This window comes from Triticum dicoccoides, chromosome 1A (assembly GCF_002162155.2).
Source record: "Triticum dicoccoides isolate Atlit2015 ecotype Zavitan chromosome 1A, WEW_v2.0, whole genome shotgun sequence".
In the NCBI taxonomy this organism is placed as follows: Eukaryota; Viridiplantae; Streptophyta; class Magnoliopsida; order Poales; family Poaceae; genus Triticum; species Triticum dicoccoides.
In genome coordinates this window covers 86563921-86583055 of record NC_041380.1, presented here as the reverse complement: position 1 = coordinate 86583055, position 19135 = coordinate 86563921, and the positions used below count along the sequence as shown (strand labels likewise).

The window sequence follows — 19135 nt, the reverse complement described above, 5'->3', positions numbered from 1 at the left end:
GGCCACGAAGGCTATAGCCAGCCGGCCTATAATCGGATTGCAGTAAAGAACTGATTCAATCAATATTAGTCCTACCTCGCTCCTTTAGATCAAATTTCACCAACTTATATACACACGTGAGTTGTAGTAGATTCAACTTATATCAGCAAGTCATCTTCAAAACCAAGAAAGAGAGGAAACAGCATACCAAAAGGAGAGAAAACTCCATAATGAAGGGGATATGGACGATGCAACCACGTTGTATTGGCTCTAATTAGAAGGATTTATGGGTTTGGCATGGTGTGATTGGCTCTAATTAAATTAAATGAGAAAAAGATACATGCATGGCTCTAATTAAAGGAAATGATGACATGATAAAAGCAAATTTCACCAACTTATATACACACGTGAGTTGTAGTAGATTCAACTTATATCAGCAAGTCATCTTCAAAACCAAGAAAGAGAGGAAACAGCATACCAAAAGGAGAGAAAACTCCATAATGAAGGGGATATGGACGATGCAACCATGTTGTATTGGCTCTAATTAGAAGGATTTATGGGCTTGGCATGGTGTGATTGGCTCTAATTAAATTAAATGAGAAAAAGATACATGCATGGCTCTAATTAAAGGAAATGATGACATGATAAAAGCGTACATGCATGACCCGTATGCCGCGTTGATGGGCATTTTGGTGAATGGCAAAACTAGCCTTTTTCTCAAATCAATGCATCAATTTTCTTCCCCGTTGCAACGCACGGGCTTGCATTTTGGTGAATGGCGAAACTAGCCTTTTTCTCAAATCAATGCATCAATTTTCTTCCCCGTTGCAACGCACGGGCTTTTGTGCTAGTATATAATAATAAAGCACGATTGATTTTGTCGGGTTCACCGTCACAATACACTTTTTTCTCACGTCATAATACGCTTTTACGACTTGTATAGACAAAATCGTAATATAAACGAGGTGGTACTAATTTAAGCCCGCACTTTGTTTTTACAAAAAAAACCTCTATTAAACCAAAACTACCAAACGAATCCTCCGCCTCCTCCCCTGTTCTCGCCATCGCCCGCAGAGCTCCACCCAATCCCTCGCTCGCTTGGTGAGATCCAAGGCGGCCGTGTCGGCTGGGAGCGGACCCACGCGGGAGGAGGAGTTCGGCGAGCGTGAGCTGGAGGTGGCAGCCATTCTCGCGAACCTGTCGTCCATCGTGCGGGCCAGCAGCAGGAGCAGGCGCGGCCGGAGATCCCCTCGTGGAGCCGGCGCCGGCCGAGGAAGGCCCTAGCGGCTCCGCCGGCCAAGAAGCCCGCGGCCGATAGCCCGGACACCCCGCTCGCCTTCCTCGACGACGACGAGGCGGCGGCAGCGCAGGACAAGGTGAGCCGCCGGGCGTGAGATCTGCACCCGCCCGCCTCCCTCCGCCAATTCGGCCTGCTTCGATTACAATTTCTTGCTGCTCGTTGACGTGTTCCTCCTCTCCCTCTGCCTCCGCTCAGTCGGCGCAGGAGCAGCGCGGCGATTTTGACGAGTAAGAGATGGAGCGCGTCACAAGCACCTTGGCTGCACCCTGAGGTTATCCATCAGGCAGACTGTCACCGCACTGTCGTTCACGATGCTGCTCCCAAGCCTCCTGACGAGATTGTGCGAGTTGCAACTTACATGACGCAGATTCTTTTGCTATACTTCGCCGGCAATAGCAGCGGCAACGTGGATGCAGCCACGGGCTGGACAAAACTTGATTAGCTTATTACTGCATCAATAATTTGTGCCTGTAGGACTCTTTCACAAATCATGTCAACGATACTAGCAATTTGAAGAGGCTGCTGCACATGATATGAAGATATTGGCATATACAGTCCCAAACATAAGTTTCAAAATAGCAGGTCCGTTGTGGCAGTGAATTTTCCTAATGTACTGTAACCTCATTTGCATCTGCCTAACCTTTCATCTTCAATTTTTGTATGCATCTGGGCCCAAGTAGTTAAATAGTACATTAGTGTAGACAAAGAAGAGTTGAGCTTCCAGTACGCCATTATAACCACCTTTCCTAACTAGCTCTCTCTGGTTGGTTGAAGGTGTGGAGTTTAGCCCTATTCCGCTGTATGGAAAGCCATGACCTCCACACAGATGATGCAAGAGGAAACAAGCTAGACTCACAACTTTGGTTTTCAGGCATCTTCACCAACAAATATTACCCTGGTACTGACAGGTTGTTAGTATTATATAAGTATACTTGTTCAGCCTTTCCATGTGCTGGTCTGAATATCTAAACAAGGAAGCAGGCTCAGTTGCTCACCAACCTACTATTGCTGCCAACAAGTAGCCAGAAGCCCATAGAAGACATTTGCATTGATCACAGAAAAATGAAGTATTGAATTTGTAGGACATTGTCATCCTAATCTGGTTCCCACATATTCAAGATGTGGAGATTAGATCTTTGCTCCAACAAAGCCATGACCTTCAATTTTGTTGTTAATTTAACAGCTGTTTTGATTGTGCCGATCGATCGGCTTATAAGAGCCAATTTGGTTTCTTGTGAACTAGAGCATCCTATTTTTCATGATTATATTAAGAGCTTCCTATTTTTCATGATTATATTAAGAACTCACAGATCTCCTTCACAGCCACACCTAACCTGCACATCATCTAGATTCAAGAGAGCCCTACTACTACATCCATCCTAAAATCAATGTAAAAACAAGGGAAGTTCTAACCCGATATCTCCGTCTCCTATGAACAAATTTTAAGCCCGATTGATGGCAAGTGCATTGCATGTGTAAGTAATCTGGGTTGAACGTACTTGAGGTCTTCCATCACTTTTATTACTTGAATAGAAATTGTGCACATTGCACGAACTACCCATTAATGGGCAGCTGATATATATGATGCTTGGTTCATAATAGCTACTTCAGGTTATCCCTTCTGCTATATTTTTCGTACTCCCTACTTTTGCGAGATCTGAACTGGTAGAGAAAACAGACCGGGATATTCGGTTCCTACCTAGAGATGCAGTGAGGACTTACTGTATTGATTAGTCATTTGAAGAGTTAACTAGAAAGCATTTAGTATGTCTTCAGTTATGTTGTCGTGGGCTGTGCACACGATTCACAGACGAAAAAACAGCACCGTGCATTGTTTTTTTACATGCATGCAGCATGTGCAACAAATTTGCTACTATGGACTAAAAACAATCACCAACTAGCTGAATCAACGGACACTCTATGGGAAGGAGAACAAGCATACTAAATAACGCGAAGCAGAGTAATTCCAAGATATTTTGAGAATTCATTGCAGTGGACTGTGTTGTGATTCGATTTTTCTTAACCTTGATAATATTGTCTTGGATTTGAAATGATGGTATACATTTATTCTTCTTCTTTTGTATAGTTGTGAAGACCAAACTTAGAAAATTGTACCGGTTGTGATTTCAATCGAGTTTGAGGCTTCTGTCAAATATAATTATGTTCCCTGCTGATTATAATTTTGTTCACGTAGATGCATGAAGTTTCTTGTTCGTTTTATTTGGAAATAATCTCGATTTATTCTACCGTCTTGATCGTAAAGCGACATTTTTCTCCTGACACTGTTCACTGGTCACTATGGTGAACCGAACAGCAAATCATGGACTTTAGATCCCGACCGCAGGCCTCACGGAGCACCAACGATAGCCTCAAGGTGATTCAGCAGAGCAAGGTGATGAGTACTCAGCTGGCTGGTCAATATCAATGATCTTATCGGCCGGCAAAGCGGAGACGGACGACCACGGTCCCGACCTTGCCAGCAGGCGGTGAGTCTTCTCCCTCTAAAACCTGATCGTGGATGCCCGACTAAGTCCGCTGAAACCTTTTTCACTTTGTCGCCGTGGATAGGAGACAATAAATGGGATCAAGGGAAGTTGGTCGGGCTCCAGCGGCACATGCTTACCACTGCTGACTGTTGCCGGGAAAGGTATGTTGGTTTGATTCTTTCAAGATCCCAAACTAAAACAAGTCACCTGTGACATTTGAATGATGCAAAGGTTTATTGTCTCTTCCCAAGAAATTGTGTGCAGAGAAGCTGCCTTGATTTTACATGCTGAACCTATTTTTGCATAATCAAACACTGACGATAAGAGAGATGAATGTGCAGTATGCTAAATTTGGGTATCCAATTGCAAAAGAATTGGATTATTATTTACATTAGAAGCCAGGTTATCACTATGTATTTTAAATTGATCGCTCATGGACCGCTCAATTGGCCATAAACACAACATAATTCAATCCCTCCCTTCAAATTGGCAACTAAAGGGAAGGTGAGTTAAAATGTCTCTGCCCCTGTGACCTGGCTGGTTATGTTTATATTACATCCAATATTATGTGTACTCATTTGATCTAAGGTTATTTTTAGTAACTTGTTTTTTTTTGTCACGAACAAATCGATGAACCAGCGGTTCAACCGGTGACAGACGCAACGGTTCAGTTGCCCGTTCGGTTTTAAAAAATATAGTCCGATGGCCATGGTGGAAGAACATGACATGAAGGACGAGGAGACATGAGCATCCGGTGGCAGTGCTTCGCACTTTGAGCAGTAGGGATACTTGATCATAGGGAAAGGGAAGGGAGATGAGTTCGTGCTTGCATGATTTTTAGGGAAAGAGCGTGTGTATTGTACTTCTATGTGCATGAAGTGTTTTGTTTGGGCCAAGCCCAAATAATGAAAATAAAACACTATCTCTAAAACTATTCAAATCCTTTTGCATTTATTATCTTCTGCAAATTCTAAATAAAATTTTGGATTAGTTATTAAGCTTTTAAATTGTATACAACAATTTCACCGTTTGTATATACCACTCAGAACACATCCACCACTTCTCTTCCACCCGGTGATAGTGATAAGTCGAAGGAGGTGCCATAGAAGGACATGACTGACTTTCTCAACTCTATACTACATGGTCCAAACACCAACAATTCTTTTTTTACCCGATCATAGTGATAAGTCGAAGAAGGTGACATCGAAGGACATGACTATGACTTTCTCAACTCTATACTACATGGTTCAAACACCAACAATTCTTTTTTTTACTGCAGACACAGAGCGTGTGTTTTTTAAGAGAAAGGTTGTATCAAATTGGCTTTTATTTCAAAAAATGTGAACATTTTTAAATATGTTCATCATTTTTATATTCAATATTTCCTAAAAATGTACCAATTTTTTTAAAAATGTTGCATTTAAATCAAAATTATTTTTAAATGTGTAACAAATGTGAATTGTAAAAAATCCCATTTAAAAATGATTAAAAAAATTCAAAAATGTTACTTTTAAAATAAATAAATATTCATGTTCTCTCGAAAAGTAAAAAAAATTGACAAATTATTCCATGCACAACTACTCTTTAATCATATGAAGGATGTTAAGGTGGCTTCTTTAAATCCACACTTCATACTCCGAAAAAGAGAATTGAACATAAGAAATGTTGCGCAATCACACACACAAAGCAAATTTTGCTATTTTTTGGCCCGTTGCAACGCACGGACATTTTTACTAGTGGTTAATAAAATCTAAGACCATTGCATATTAAGGTTAAAATAGTGCTCGAAATATTACAAGGTTCAAATTCCAGAGTTATATGGCTCAAATTCGAAGATTACAAGGTTCAAACTGATATTAGAAATGAACTTCAGCTCATCAGCTGCAAACGCTCGCGCTGATCCGCTGAACATGGATATCAGAGAGGTTTAAACTAATATTAGCACTTCTAAGTCTGGTTCGGAAACCTCACAATTTTTGCAAAGGGGTCACCCACTGAGAAGTCATGTATGGGGTTGACACGATGACTTCCGATTACTCTGTCATCTGAAATTCCAAAATGAAATTCAGCATTCTTGGAGCCTATTCCATTCTGTCGCAGGCGCCGGCGCTGATCAACAAACCATTCATTTTTGCAAAATAAATGTAGGGCAAACCTCATTTCCTTCAGCATCCTAGCATTGAGAACAAAGAACCTGACGGATATAATCTCCGGTAAGGTCCCTCGGTAAGAGTTCAAAGTAACTTCTGAGAGATGCAGATCTAGGCATTCGACGTGATTGTTATATTGTATCACATTATCCACCACTGGGCCTAATCGTTATCTGCAAAAGAAGAAAACATGTTAGTGCCTACATGCAGTTTTGAACATTACTACAGGCCTATTTGGTTTGCGGGATTTGTAAAATGCACTAACATACCATCTTCGATCTGACATGATTAACATGGGCATTTGATTACATTCTAGAAAATTGTAGCCTTCTTCACAAGTGGTTGGAGTGGATGAAAAGTTCCCTGAGAAAACCAGTACAGATGAATCCAAAGGAGAAATGCTTATTGATTGTAACCATATGGGGGTGGAACATATATGTACTGAAATATGTTGGGGAACACAGTAATTTCAAAAAAAAATCCTACGCGCACGTAAGATCATGGTGATGCATAGCAACGAGAGGGGATAATATCGTCTACGTACCCTCGTAGACCATAAGCAGAAGTGTTATGACAACGCGGTTGATGTAGTCGTACGTCTTCATGATCGACCGATCAAGTACCAAAGATACGGCACCTCCACGATCTGCACATGTTCATCTCGGTGACGTCCCTTGAACTCACGATCTAGTAGAGCTTTGAGGGAGAGCTTCATCAGCACGACGGCGTGATGATGGTGATGATGTTGCTACCGCAACAGGGCTTCGCCTAAGCACCGCTACGATATTATCGAGGTGGATTATGGTGGAGGGGGGCACCGCACACGGCTAAAGATCAATGATCAACTTGTGTGCCCATGGGGTGCCCCCTCCCCCGTATATAAAGGAGTGGAGAGGGTGAGGGCCGGCCCTCTATATGGCGCGCCCTAGGGGAGTCCTACTCCCTCCGGGAGTAGGATTCCCCCTTCCAAGTAGGAGTAGGAGAGGAAGGAAGGAGGAGAGAGGGAGGAACGAAAGGGGGCCACCCCTCCCAATTCGGATTGGACTTGGGGGCGCGCCTCCCTCTTTTTCCTTCCCTCTCCTCTATTTCACTAAAGACCAATAAGGCCCATATACTTCCCGGGGGGTTCCGGTAACCTCCCGCTACTCTGGAAAAATGCCCGAACCACTCGGAACCATTCTGATGTCCAAATGTAGGCTTCCAATATATCGATCTTTACGTCTCGACCATTCCGAGACTCCTCATCATGTCCGTGATCAAATCCGGGACTCCGAACTACCTTCGGTACATCAAAACACATAAACTCATAATACCAATCGTCACCGAACGTTAAGCGTGCGGACCCTACGGGTTCGAGAACTATGTAGACATGACCGAGACATGTCTCTAGTCAATAACCAATAGCGGAACCTGGATGCTCATATTGGTTCCTACATATTCTACGAAGATCTTTATCGGTCAAACCGCATAACGATATACTTTGTTCTCCCTTTGTCATCGGTATGTTACTTGCTCGAGATTCGATCGTCGGTATCTCAATACCTAGTTCAATATCGTTACCAGCAAGTCTCTTTACTCGTTCCGTAATGCTACATCCTATAACTAACTCATTAGCTACATTGCTTGCAAGGCTTATAGTGATGTACATTACCGAGAGGGCCCAGAGATACCTCTCCGACAATCGGAGTGACAAATCCTAATCTTGATCCATGCCAACTCAACAAACACCATCGGAGACACCTATAGAGCACCTTTATAATCACCCAGTTACGTTGTGACATTTGGTAGCACACAAAGTGTTCCTCCGGTATTCGGGAGTTGCATGATCTCATAGTCATAGGAACATGTATAGTTATGGAGAAAGCAATAGCAACAAACTAAATGATCATCGTGCTAAGCTAACGGATGGTTCAAGTCAATCACATCATTCTCTAATGATGTGATCCCATTAATCAAATGACAACTCATGTCTATGGTTAGGAAACATAACCATAATTGATCCAACGAGCTAGTCAAGTAGAGGCAAACTAGTGACACTCTGTTTGTCTATGTATTCACACATGTACTAAGTTTCCAGTTAATACAATTCTAGCATGAATAATAAAAATTTATCATGATATAAGGAAATAAATAATAACTTTATTATTGCCTATAGGGAATATTTCCTTCAGTCTCCCACTTGACTAGAGTCAATAATCTAGATTACATTGTAATGATTCTAATACCCATGGAGTCTTGGTGCTGATCATGTTTTGCTCGTGAGAGAGGCTTAGTCAATGGGTCTGCAACATTCAGCTCCGTATGTATCTTACAAATCTATATGTCTCCCTCCTTGACTTGATCGCGGATGGAATTGAAGCGTCTCTTGATGTGCTTGGTTCTCTTGTGAAATATGGATTCCTTTGCCGAGGCAATTGCTCCAGTATTGTCACAAGAGATTTTCATTGGACCCGATGCACTAGGTATGACACCTAGATCAAATATGAACTCCTTCATCCAGACTCCTTCATTTGCTGCTTCCAAAGCAGCTATGTATTCCGCTTCACACGTAGATCCCGCACGACGCTCTGCTTGGAACTGCACCAACTGACAGCCCCACCATTTAATAAAAACACGTATCCGGTCTATGACTTAGAGTCATCCGGATCAGTGTCAAAGCTTGCATCGACGTAACCATTTATGACGAGCTCTTTGTCACCTCCATATACGAGAAACATATCCTTAGTCCTTTTCAGGTATTTCAGGATGTTCTTGACCGATGTCCAGTGATCCACTCCTGGATTACTTTGGTACCTCCCTGCTAAACTTATAGCAAGGCACACATCAGGTCTGGTACACATCATTGCATACATGATAGAGCCTATGGCTGAAGCATAGGGAACACATTTCATTTTCTCTCTATCTTCTGCAGTGGTCGGGCATTGAGTTTGACTCAACTTCACACCTTGTAATACAGGCAAGAACCCTTTCTTTGCGTTATCCATTTTGAACTTATTCAAAACTTTATCAAGGTATGTGCTTTGTGAAAGTCCAATTAAGCGTCTTGATCTATCTCTATAGATCTTGATGCCCAATATATAAGCAGCTTCACCGAGGTCTTTCATTGAAAAATTCTTATTCAAGTATCCTTTTATGCTATTCAAAAATTCAGTATCATTTCCGATCAACAATATGTCATCTACATATAATATCGAAAATGCTACCGAGCTCCCACTCACTCTCTTGTAAATACAGGCTTCTCCAAAAGTCTGTATAAAACCATATGCTTTGATCACGCTATCAAAGCGTATATTCCAACTCCGAGAGGCTTGCACCAATCCATAAATGGATCCCTGGAGCTTGCACACTTTGTTAGCACCTTTTGGATCAAAAAGACCTTCTGGTTGCATCATATACAACTCTTCTTTAAGATATCCATTAAGGAATGCAGTTTGACATCCATTTGCCAAATTTCATAATCATAAAATGCAGCAATTGCTAACATGATACTTCGAACTTAAGCATCACTACAGGTGAGAAAGCCTCATTGTAGTCACCTCCTTGAACTTGTCGAAAACCTTTTGCAACAAGTCGACCTTTGTAGACAGTAACATTACCGTCAGCGTCAGTCTTCTTCTTGAAGATCCATTTATTCTCTATGGTTTGCCGGTCATCGGGCAAGTCAACCAAAGTCCATACTTTGTTCTCATACATGGATCCCATCTCAGATTTCATGGCTTCAAACCATTTTGTGGAATCTCGGCTCATCATCGCTTCCTCATAGTTCGTAGGTTCGTTATGGTCAAGTAACATGACTTCCAGAACAGGATTATTGTACCACTCTGGTGCTGATCTTACTCTGGTTGACCTACGAGGTTCGGTAGTAACTTGATCAGAAGTTTCATGATCATTATCATTAGCTTCCTCACTTACTGGTGTAGGAATCACTGGAACTGATTTAAGTGATGGACTACTTTCCAATAAGGGAGAAGGTACAATTACCTCATCAAGTTCTACTTTCCTCCCACTCACTTCTTTCGAGAGAAATTCCTTCTCTAGAAAGGATCCATTCTTAGCAACGAATATCTTGCCTTCGGATCTATGATAGAAGGTGTACCCAACAGTCTCCTTTGGGTATCCTATGAAGACACATTTCTCCAATTTGGGTTCGAGCTTATCAGGTTGAAGCCTTTTCACATAAGCATCGCAGCCCCAAACTCTAAAAATGACAACTTGGGTTTCTTGCCAAACCAAGGTTCATAAGGTGTCGTCTCCACGGATTTAGATGGTGCCCTATTTAATGTGAATGCAGCTGTCTCTAAAGCATAACCCCAAAATGATAGCGGTAAGTCAGTGAGAGACATCATAGATCGCACCATATCTAGTAAAGTACGATTACGACATTCGGACACACCATTTCGCTATGGTGTTCCAGGTGGCGTGAGTTGCGAAACTATTCCGCATTGTTTCAAATGAAGTCCAAACTCATAACTCAAATATTCGCCTCCACGACCAAATCGTAGAAACTTGATTTTCTTGTTACAATGATTTTCCACTTCACTCTAAAATTCTTTGAACTTTTCAAATGTTTCAGACTTATGTTTCATTAAGTAGATATACCCATATCTGCTCAAATCATCTGTGAAGGTGAGAAAATAGCGATATCCGCCATGAGCTTCAATATTTATTGGACCACATACATCAGTATGTATGATTTCCAATAACTCAGTTGCTTCCTCCATTGTTCCGGAGAACGGAGTTTTAGTCATCTTGCCCATGAGGCATGGTTCGCAAGTACCAAGTGATTCATAATCAAGTGATTCCAAAAGTCCATCAGAATGGAGTTTCTTCATGCGCTTTACACCAAGTTGCATTATCATTATCAACTCTGCATCTTTTGGCTTCAATACTATTAACATGTGTATCACTACTATCAAGATTTAGTAAAAATAGACCACTCATCAAGGGTGCATGGCCATAAAAGATATTACTCATATAAATAGAACAACCATTATTCTCTGATTTAAATGAATAACCATCTCGTATCAAACAAGATCCAGATATAATGTTCATGCTCAACGCTGGCACCAAATAATAATTAGTTAGCTCTAAAACTAATCCTAAAGGTAGATGTAGAGGTAGCGTGCCGATGGCGATCACATCGACTTTGGAACCATTTCCCACGCACATCGCCACCTCGTCCTTAGCCAATCTTCGCTTAATCCGTAGCCCCTATTTCGAGTTGCAAATGTTAGCAACTGAACCAGTATCAAATACCCAGGCACTACTGCGAGCATTAGTAAGGTACACATCAATAACATGTATATCAAATATACCTTTCACTTTGCCATCCTTCTTCTCCGCCAAATACTTGGGGCAGTTCCGCTTCCAGTGACCAGTTCCTTTGCAGTAGAAGCACTCAGTCTTAGCCTTAGGTCTAGATTTGGGTTTCTTCACATGAGCAGCAACTGGCTTGCTGTTCTTCTTGAAGTTCCCCTTCTTCCCTTTACCCTCTTTCTTGAAACTGGTGGTCTTGTTGACCATCAACTCTTGATGCTCCTTCTTGATTTCTTGAAACATTGTTGCTTCTAGTAGTTCTCTTGATTCCACTAATGATTCTCTTAGCCAATTTACACTTGAGCAAGAAAATAGCTTATTGAAGGGAATTATAGAGAAAGGTGTTTACAAGAGCCTTGCCGGAAGTAAGCAATTTGAGGAAATTGTGCGCAAGCAAGGAAGGCACCGGAAGAATCAAGGTGTTGGTTTTGAACGAAAGTTCAATGCCAATGGAGTTGAGTGGGAAGAAGATCAATACCCGAAGAAAAAGTTTTCTATACAACAAGAGAAGTATTGTCGGTGTCAAAACCGGCGGATCTCGAGTAGGGGGTCCCGAACTGTGCGTCTAAGGAGGATGGTAACAGGAGGCGGGAGACACGATGTTTACCCAGGTTCGGGCCCTCTCGATGGAGGTAATACCCTACGTCCTGCTTGATTGATCTTGATGATATGAGTATTAGAAGAGTTGATCTACCACAAGATCGTAGAGGCTAAACCCTAGAAGCTAGCCTATGGTATGATTGTTGTTGTCCTATGGACTACACCCTCCGGTTTATATAGACACCGAAGGGGGCTAGGGTTACACGGAGTCGGTTACGAGGAAGGAGATCTACATATCCGTATTGCCAAGCTTGCCTTCCACGCCAAGGAGAGTCCCATTCGGACACGGGACGAAGTCTTCAATCTTGTATCTTCATAGTCCAACAGTCCGGCCAAAGGATATAGTCCGGCTATCCGGAGACCCCCTAATCCAGGACTCCCTCAGTAGCCCCTGAACCAGGCTTCAATGACGATGAGTCCGGCGCGCAGATTTGTCTTCGGCATTGCAAGGCGGGTTCCTCCTCCGAATACTCCATAGAAGATATTGAACACAAGGATAGTGTCCGGCTCTGCAAAATAAGTTCCACATACCACCGTAGAGAGAATAATATCTCCACAAATCTAATCTGCTGACACATTTAGCAACATGACATCATGCCATGGACCAATCATTATTCGAACCGTTTTTCTCAACCAGCACTACACATATCGCGAGGCGGTTTTCTTGACATGTCTTGTCGAAGCATAGATCGTGTCCCCCTTATTATGGGATTCTCATCGATACGGTCATGGGTAACCCAATCGTGCCCGTTGGTATGACTCCTCGATTTTAGGCAAGTCCCAAACAGCCACGAGGAGGACGCTTGATATTCACCCTCTTTATAAAGAGGCCAAGGCCTGTCCTTTTTCTCATACTCAATCGAATCCTTCCCCCGCCTCGAGTTCCAACACCCAAGGCTCAGGTTAGGCGCTTCAGACCTTCAACCATGTCCGGATCCAACCTTCAAGGTCGGTGGATGCCTTCCTCTGTCACAGAGGAAGACATCAAGAAGCTAAGAGATGCCAGGTATTTGACCCTCGAAATCTCGCACAGGCTGCCTGCTCGAGGGCAGGTCATTCCCACTCCTGAACCCGGCGAGAGCGTTGTATTCATTTCTCACTTCCTCTGAGGGCTAGGCCTCGCTCTGGATCCCTTTGTTAGGGGGCTCATGATGGAGTCATGTACCTAGGGTAGGGTCACAGACCTGATCTAAGTACCCTGCCCAAAGACACCCCTAGAAGAGATCACCTTCCAGTCGACCTACGAGGGATTCACTCGACCGACTTGAAGGACTCGACCACGAAGATTCACTCGACCACCAGAAGGTCAAGAGGCACTCTGCACTGCAACGGTCTGTAATTAAGTAGACTTTATGATAGTAAAGACACTTTATGTGGGGCGTTACCAGTAACGCCCCGGACTTAATGTACCTTAAACCCTTCATTACGTGGGTTGGCTGGGGTCCTGGTGCACTCTATATAAGCCACCCCCCCTCCACAGGCAGAAGGGTTCGGCACCCTGTAATCCATATACACATAATCCACTCGACCGCCTCCGGGCTCCGAGACGTAGGGCTTTTACTTCCTCCGAGAAGGGCCTGAACTCGTACATCTCTTGTGCTTACAACCTCTCCATAGCTAGGACCTTGCCTCTCCATACCTACCCCCACTCTACTGTCAGACTTAGATCCACGACAGTTGGCGCCCACCGTGGGGCCGGTGTTTTAGCGATTTTTTGGAGAAGTTGCGATTCTTCCGAGTACTTTCACCATGGTAGCTGCTGGAGTTTTGGTCGAGGGTCGAGAGATTCGTCTCGGTGCTCTCACATTCGTCGCCGACGACTCCGCCTGGCTCCAGGAGGCTCCACTCGACGTTGATGCGCTCCCCGTCCGCGGTGCGACGCATTTTCGCGCATGTGTCCGCGGTGTTCTGCTACGGCAGCCGTCGACCCCATATCGGTCGACTCCCCTATCGACCACCCTCCCGGTCTCCCGCCAGCGCAAGCGCTCGGGTCGGTCGAGGCTTCAGCGGTGGGTGAGACACGCGGTGGCTCGCCAGACGGCCACCACCCAAGTTGCGGCAATCGAGCCCGACGAATCTCTCTACGGCCTGTTCGATCTGTCGACTGGCTCCGTAGAGACTGCATCCGAATGTGATAGCAGTGATCCAGCGGCGGAAATGCTGATGGTCGACGGGCCCCGCAGCCCCCCTGGCTTCGCCCGTGATGGTGGGGCAGGCGACGGAGGCGACCCCGCACGAGACCACGAAGAGTACCAGCCCGAGCCACTCGACTCTCTGCAAAGAGAGGAACTTCGCCGCAGGAACATGGATGCCCTGCATACTCCCATCGTAGGAGAAACCCCCGAGGCTCGTGCCTTGGAGGAGGCACGTTTGGCCAATTTGGCCGAACGTGCTCGCCTGGAGAATCTTCAGCGAGCACTCGACGAGCGCGCGCGGCAACGAGTTCCCGACGCCAATCGACGTCAACTCTTCCCGCCGACTCAGGTATATCGAACCCCAATCCAGAATTTAGCAGCTGCGACCCGTATAGCAGAGTCCATCCAGCCCTCTCAGTCGGAAGCTGGCAGAGGCTTGATGCAGATCAGGGATCTGCTCTGGGCAGCAGGAGATCAGAATTCAGCCGTGTCGCAGTCGCGCAACAGAATTCACAGTCGATCCGTCGCTGCGAATACGTTTCAGTCGGCTCACAGTCCCAGATCGCCTCCGCGGCGTGAAGGGCGCGAGAATCGGCGAGACCAATATGGAGACCGACACGACCGAGATGATAGGCGTCGAGTGCCCACTCCCCCTCCGAGGGGTGGGTCTTACGCTCCTCGGCAGCAAGATGACAGACGTCAGCTCAGTGCGGGGCGAAGAGTTCCAGTCGACTCCAGAGAACCAGGCTTCGACGCGCAATCCATTATCGTGCAAGGCTTGGTCGACCGGAACAGAGCCCTTCGAGGTGGACTCGACAGAGATGCGCCCACGAGCAGTCGAGTGCATGTTTCTGGTCCGAAATGTTTCAGCAGAGCTATCAGAGCCGTAGTGATTCCTCCCAATTTCAGGTTGGCAACAGGAGTCAGCAAGTTCACCGGTGAGTCTAAGCCTGAAACTTGGCTTGAGGACTACCGAGTGGCGGTTCAGATTGGTGGTGGGAATGACGAGGTGGCCATGAAGCATTTGCCCCTCATGTTGGAAGGTTCTGCCAGAGCGTGGTTGAATCAGTTACCTCCTAGCAGCATTTACACTTGGGAAGATCTGTCCCGAGTGTTCGTCAGAACGTTTGAAGGAACTTGCAAGCGACCGGCTGGATTGACGGAACTGCAAGTCTGCGTGCAGAAGACCAATGAGACTCTCAGGGAGTATATTCAGAGATGGATCACTTTGCACCATACTGTGGAGAATGTGTCTGATCATCAGGCAGTCTGCGCCTTCAAGGATGGTGTCAAGAACAGAGAATTGAGTTTGAAATTTGGTCGAACCGGAGACATGACCTTGAGTCGGATGATGGAAATTGCTACCAAGTACGCCAACGGCGAAGAAGAAGACCGACTCCGAAGCGGCAAGCACAAGCCGAGCCAGTCGGAGAAGGGAAACACCAGTCGGAAACAGAAGAGGAAGGCTGAACCGGCAGCTCCTGGAGAGGCTCTGGCCGTGACTCATGGAAAGTTTAAAGGGAAACCAAAAGGATCCTGGAACCCTAAGAAGGTAAAGGATAAAGAAGGGAATGATGTGATGGATATGCCGTGTCACATCCACACGAAGAAAGACGAAGAGGGGAATATCATTTACTCAAAGCATACCACTCGCCAATGTCGACTCCTGATCCAGCAGTTTCAAGGAAAACAGTCTAAAGACAAGGAAAAGGAGTCGGACAAGGCCGAAGACAAGGAGGACAGTGAGGAAGGATATCCGCATGTCAACTCCACTCTGATGATCTTTGCAGATGTGGAAAGCAAGAGTCGATTGAAAGTCATTAACTGCGAGGTGAACATGGTTACCCCAGCAAAAGCAAATTATCTGAAATGGTCCCAAACACCCATCACATTCAACCAATCTGATCACCCGACTCATATTGCCACCCCTGGGAGGCAAGCTTTGGTGGTCGATCCAGTTGTCGAAGGCACTCGACTGACAAAAGTGCTGATGGACGGTGGTAGCGGGCTGAATTTGTTGTATGCAGACACACTGAAAGGAATGGGCATTCCGATGTCCCGACTGAGCACCAGTAACATGAGCTTTCATGGAGTTATACCAGGGAAGAAAGCCGAGTCACTCGGCCAAATAGCTCTGGACGTGGTGTTTGGTGATTCGAAACATTTTCGCAAAGAGAAGTTGACGTTTGAGGTCGTGGATTTTCAGAGTGCATATCATGCCATTTTGGGGAGACCAGCTTATGCACGGTTCATGGCTCGACCATGTTACGTGTACCTCAAATTGAAGATGCCCGGCCCCAAAGGAGTGATCACTGTCACCGGTGATCGGAAAAAGGCAGAAGAGTGCTTTCAGAAGGGCTCAAAGATTGCTGATTCCCAGGTGACAACGGTCGAGTTTGAAGAATACAAGCAAAACGCTGATCCGAGTGATTTGCTGCGATCCAAGAAACCCGCCACAGAATCTGCATTTCAGTCGTCCGGTGAGACGAAGCCTGTTCACATTCACCCGACTGACCCCGATGCAGCCCCGAACCACATCTCCACAACACTCGACCCGAAATAGGAAGAAGCGCTCATCCAGTTCCTCCGTGAGAACTGGGACATTTTTGCATGGAAGCCCGCTGACATGCCAGGTGTTCCCAGGGGACTGGCTGAGCATCGCCTAAGAGTCGACTCATCAGCAAAACCAGTCAAAGAGCATCTTCGGCGGTCCGCCGTCCAGAAGAGAAAAGCCATTGGTGAGGAAGTGGCTCGACTGTTGGCGGCAGGATTTATCCGAGAGATATACCACTCCGAATGGCTCGCTAATGTTTTCATAGTTCCTAAGAAGGACAAATCGCTCCGATTGTGCATTGATTTCAAGCACATCAACCGGGCCTGCCCGAAAGATCATTTTCCTCTCCCTCGCATAGATCAGATTGTTGACTCGACCGCGGGATGCGAGAGATTGTCTTTTCTAGACGCCTACTCCGGGTACCACCAGATCCGTCTGTACGGACCCGACGAGGTAAAAACAGCTTTCATCACTCCATTCGGGTGCTTCTGCTATATCACCATGCCATTCGGCCTCAAGAATGCCGGAGCCACATTTATGCGAATGATTCAGAAGTGTCTACTCACTCAAATCAGTCGGAATGTGGAAGCGTATATGGATGATATCGTCGTCAAGTCACGAAAAGGTTCCGACCTGCTCGCTGACCTCGCCGAAACATTTGCCAACCTCAGAAGGTATGATATCAAGCTCAATCCATCAAAATGCACATTCGGAGTTCCTGGTGGCAAGTTACTCGGTTTTCTCGTTTCCGAGCGAGGGATCGACGCTAATCCAGAAAAGATCGGCACTATTCTCTGAATGAAACGCCCTGTGCAAGTGCACGATGTCCAGAAGCTTACTGGATGCTTGGCCGCATTAAGTCGATTCATCTCACGACTCGGTGAAAAGGCATTGCCTCTTTACCGACTAATGAAGAAGGCAGACAAGTTCGAGTGGACTCCAGAAGCTGATGCAGCGTTTGCCGAGCTAAAAGATCTGCTCTCCACCCAGCCGGTGCTTGCTGCTCCAATCAGCAAAGAGCCTCTGTTGCTTTATATCGCAGCCACAGGACAAGTCATCAGTACAGTGCTTACGGTCGAGCGGGAAGAAGAAGGAAAAGCTTTCAAAGTTCAGCGCCCAGTGTATTATTTGTCTGAAGTCTTGACTCCATCCAAGCAGAGATATCCTCATTATCAGAAGCTTGTGTATGGAATATACATGACCACAAAGAAGGTTGCTCATTATTTCTCTGATCATTCCATCACAGTCGTCAGCAACGCTCCACTATCAGAGATTTTGCACAACAGAGATGCAACTGGTTGAGTGGCGAAATGGGCGATTGAACTTCTTCCCCTTGATATCAAGTTTGAGGCAAAGAAAGCCATTAAGTCCCAGGCAATAGCAGATTTCCTCGCCGAGTGGATTGAACAGCAGCAGCCGACTGAAGTTCACTCGGAGCATTGGACCATGTTTTTTGATGGCTCTAAGATGTTGAATGGTTCCGGTGCTGGGGTTGTCCTGGTTTCCCCCAGAGGAGATAAGCTCAGATATGTGCTCCAGATTCACTTTGATTCCTCCAACAATGAGGCAGAGTATGAGGCCCTCTTATACGGATTGCGCATGGCCATTTCACTCGGCGTCCGTCGCCTGATGGTCTATGGCGATTCAGATTTAGTGGTCAACCAAGTGATGAAGGAGTGGGACGTGAGAAGCCCAGCCATGACTGGATACTGTAGTGCAGTGAGGAAGCTGGAAAAGAAGTTCGAGGGGTTGGAGCTCCATCATATACCCCGACTGAAAAATCAAGCAGCTGATGATCTAGCAAAGATAGGTTCCAAGAGAGGGGCCATTCCGAGTGGTGTGTTCTTGGAGCATATACACACTCCGTCAGTCAAAGAAGATCCTTTCACCGAAGAAACTCCACAGCCCAAGAGTGCCACAGATCCGACTGAGGTTGAAGTCCCAGCAGTGGTCGACTTGGTCATGGAGGTCTTGGTGGTCATTCCCGACTAGACAGTTCCGTATATCGCGTATATCCCGAGAAAAGAGCTTCCGGAAGATGAGGAAGAGGCTCGACAGATCGTCCGTCGATCTAAAGCCTTTACCGTAATCAAAGGACAGTTATATAGAGAAAGCGCGACTGGAGTTGGTCAGAAGTGCATAACACGAGAAGAAGGTCGAATCATCCTTAATGATATCCACTCGGGGACCTGTGGTCATCATGCGTCCTCTCGGACCATCGTGGCCAAAGCATACCGAGCCGGATTTTACTGGCCAAAGGCGAATGAGATGGCAAAGGAAATAGTGGATAAGTGCGAAGGATGTCAGTTCTACTCGAATATGTCGCACAAGCCTGCATCAGCTCTGAAGACCATTCCACTCGTCTGGCCTTTCGCAGTATGGGGGTTGGACATGGTCGGTCCTTTGAGAACAGGTCGAAGTGGCTTCACACATGTACTGGTGGCAGTCGACAAGGTCACCAAGTGGATTGAGGCTAAACCAATCAAGAACCTTGATGCCGGTACTGTTGTTAGCTTCATCAGGGAACTGATATTCAGATATGGAGTCCCGCACAGCATCATTACGGATAATGGGTCGAACTTTGACTCGGAGGAATTCAGGGATTTCTGCAACTC

The 19135-nt window shown here is 45.6% G+C and overlaps 1 long non-coding RNA gene across 5 annotated transcripts; it reads left to right on the top strand.

Annotated features, from left to right (window-relative positions):
• Window positions 1-1015: 1015 nt before the first annotated feature.
• Window positions 1016-4722, top strand: LOC119364670. Of its 5 annotated transcripts, none has more exons than XR_005175038.1 (5): window positions 1016-1355; window positions 1475-1550; window positions 1754-1861; window positions 2054-3765; window positions 3848-4722. It is a non-coding gene; the product is annotated as an uncharacterized LOC119364670 (long non-coding RNA). The 5 variants fall into 5 exon arrangements; XR_005175036.1 differs by having other exon boundaries at window positions 1475-1619; XR_005175035.1 differs by having other exon boundaries at window positions 1475-1861; window positions 2054-2177; window positions 3594-3765.
• The last annotated feature ends 14413 nt before the right edge of the window (window positions 4723-19135 follow it).